The sequence below is a fragment of the Wolffia australiana genome, chromosome 18 (assembly GCF_029677425.1).
Source record: "Wolffia australiana isolate 7733 chromosome 18, ASM2967742v1".
Lineage (NCBI taxonomy): Eukaryota > Viridiplantae > Streptophyta > Magnoliopsida > Alismatales > Araceae > Wolffia > Wolffia australiana.
The window spans coordinates 3,741,242-3,744,332 of NC_135852.1; the positions used below are offsets into that span (position 1 = coordinate 3,741,242).

A 3,091-nucleotide genomic window follows, 5' to 3' on the forward strand; every position below is an offset into this window, starting at 1 on the left:
TATTTTTCTCTCTCTATCTCTATCTATTCATCTCTCTATTTTTCTCTCTCTATCTCTATCTATTCATCTTTCTATTTTCTCTCTCTATCTCTATCTATTCATCTTTCTATTTTCTCTCTCTATCTCTATCTATTCATCTTTCTATTTTTCTCTCTCTATCTCTATCTATTCATCTTTCTATTTTTCTCTCTCTATCTCTATCTATTCATCTTTCTATTTTCTCTCTCTATCTCTATCTATTCATCTTTCTATTTTTCTCTCTCTCTATCTCTATCTATTCATCTCTCTGTTTCTCTCTCTCTCTATCTTTCTCTCTATCTCAATCTCTCCCTCTCTCCCCAAATCTCTTTCTCAATCTCTCCCTCTCTCCCCAGATCTCTATCTCTATCTCTATCTCTCTCTCTCTCTACCTCTTTCTCTCTCTATATCTCTCTCACCAGGAAACAGAACACTTATGAGTATTCTCTGAATTCAATTGAATGTTAATCGCAATGGATGGGTATCTTATCGTTCTGTTCCTGAATGAAGTGTTTTGTTCCTGAAGGTGTAAAAAGTGAACTTTGGAATAAACTTTGGCTACAAATGTCGTGCATTGCTGCCCTTTTGGCTGATTGTAGAAATATGTGGTTTAATCGAAATTATTCATCTCATCTTATCTCTCTCTCTCCCTCTCTTCTCTCTAAGTTTGCTTTTTTTCTTGTTGGATGATGTGTTTGGAAATATCCCATAACTTTCCATTGTCTTCCATGGATATTGATTTACTTTTTACCATCTGTCACGGTCTATTCCGTCTAGTACGCCCACTAAGGGCATTCTCGTCTTGCATTTCCCTTTAAATATGTAGCCCTCCTCGTCGGACGTCAGGACATGAAGTTACAATTCGGTATTTTAATTCTGTAGCTACTACATAACTTGACAACGTCCACTCAGTCGAGTTTCTTCCCCTCCGAAAAGGCCCACTTCCTCGCTCTTCTGTCGCCCTCGTCCACCTCGGCATCGTCCATCCTGCTAAGGTCTTCTCCTCCCTCTTCTTCCTCGATACGTTTCCCGGGGGAGTTGTATCACCATCTTATCTTTCATCACTCGGGTGTCAGAATTGACCCACCTGTCAATCTGGTGGAGAAAAATGTCTTCTCTGAATTTAAAGGCCAAGCTTAATCCAAGTTTAGAAGTGATTTGTGAACGGATTTTTTGTTGTTTAATATTGAATAAGAATCCATCGTATTGATTTTACGTCTGAATTTTAAATGTTTAAGCAAGAGATTGATGGATTTAATATCTGGATGCAAGAATAAATAATTTCGTGTGAATTTAACTTTAATTTTTTGTCGGGACTTAGGGACAACATTTTTTTGGGTTTAAATCAGATCTTCCGTGTCTTTAAAACCGAAAGCAATACAGTTAGACAAGGATCAGATTCTGTGTACTGGCCAAAATTCGTCAGAATAAAGCAACAGTGCAGAGATTCCGAGCATAAGCCATATGCAGACGATATTGAAAACTGTCAAGTTCTTATGCCTCACTGATATGCCCTGGAGCACCGTAGATGGGAAACCCTTCAGGGAAATGATGCAGTGTATAACTCATCCAGACTTGAAAATCCCCAGATCCGAGGAGGTGAGAGATGGCACGAAGAATATGTACAAGGAGATGAAGAACAAGTTAAAACAGAACCTTGACCACGTCCACCGAGTGTCAATTATCGTAGATGCTTGGGCTGAACAAAACCCTTTCCCAGACGAAAATTTTCCAGAGTGTAGAACAGCAGAATTCGGAGGAGAGAGAAAGTCTAGAGAGAGAAAGTAGAGAGAGAAAGAGAGTGCACAAGGGTTGGGGCTGAAAAGGTGACTTTTACTGCACTGAAGTTCCCCTTTTATACAAATAAATCCAGGGTCTAAAAGACCCTTTCACAAGTAGTTAGGAGGCTTACTTGTAAAACAAGTAATCCTTTACTTGTTTTACAAGTAAGCTCCAACGGCTACCTTTTTGAAAAGGAGCCGTTGGAGGGCCTGTCCAACAGCTATTTTAAATAGCCGTTGGACTCTGGGCCTGTCTAGGACAGGCCCAGACCATATCAGGCCCACTAAGGGCCTGATATCTCCGCCCCTAGTGGGCCTTCACTAAGGGACCCTTTATGGGCCCTTGGTGGGAGAGTAATGGTCCTGGGGACCATTACAGGGCTGCTAATGGGCCTTCCAGTGGTCCATTAGCAGTCTTCTAGAGGTGTTAGCAGTTTCATTATCAGCCTAGAGTTAGTTTATTACATTTACATGGCCTTAGGCTCATAGTTAGTACAACATAACTCAACACTCCCCCTCAAGCGCTGGAATGGATGTCCACCATGCCAAGCTTGGACACAAAACGTCGCTGGGCCTGAACCGGGAGCCCTTTGGTAAAGATGTCAGCACACTGGTCTTCGGAGACGACATGTTCCGTCTTCAGGATACCCTGCTCCAGGTGATCCTGAATGTAGAATCGATCAATATTAACGTGCTTCATCCGATCATGGTAAACTGGATCATGCGCGATGCTGATGGCAGACTTGTTGTCGCAGCGGATAGTGATGGGGCGGATGTAGGGGATTTGAAACTCTTCAAGTGTGTTGCGAATCCACATGACTTCATCGATTCCCTTGGACATAGCTCGGAATTCAGCTTCCGTGCTAGACTTGGACACAACGCTCTGCTTTTTGCTGCGCCATGTGACGAGATTACCTCCAAGGATGGTGCAGTAGCCTGTTGTGGACCGATAATCGACCCGGGAACCTGCAAAATCAGAATCTGTGAGAATTAAGTCAAGGTTACCTGTTCGCCGATAGGTGATTCCAAGGCCGACTGTCCCTCGGAGGTACCTGAGAACTCTATGAGCAGCTTGAACATGAGAAGTGCGAGGTGAATGCATAAATTGACTTAGAACGTTGACTGCATATCAAATGTCAGGCCGAGTGTGTGATAAATAGAGTAATTTCCCGATGAGCTTTTGATACGAAGTGATCTCAACGTGTGGATCAGTATCATCCAGCATAAGGCGATGATTGGGCTCAATGGGTGTATCACTAATACGACAGTTGGTGTGCTTGGTCTCAGCAAGG

The 3,091-nt window shown here is 42.6% G+C and overlaps 1 long non-coding RNA gene across 1 annotated transcript; it reads right to left on the reverse strand.

Moving 5' to 3' along the window:
• Positions 1 to 868: 868 nt before the first annotated feature.
• LOC144715033 (uncharacterized) lies at positions 869 to 2,120 on the reverse strand. The gene is made up of 2 exons (XR_013584508.1): positions 1,675 to 2,120; positions 869 to 1,113 (listed from the first exon to the last, which is right to left on the reverse strand). It is a non-coding gene; the product is annotated as an uncharacterized LOC144715033 (long non-coding RNA).
• Positions 2,121 to 3,091: the final 971 nt, after the last annotated feature.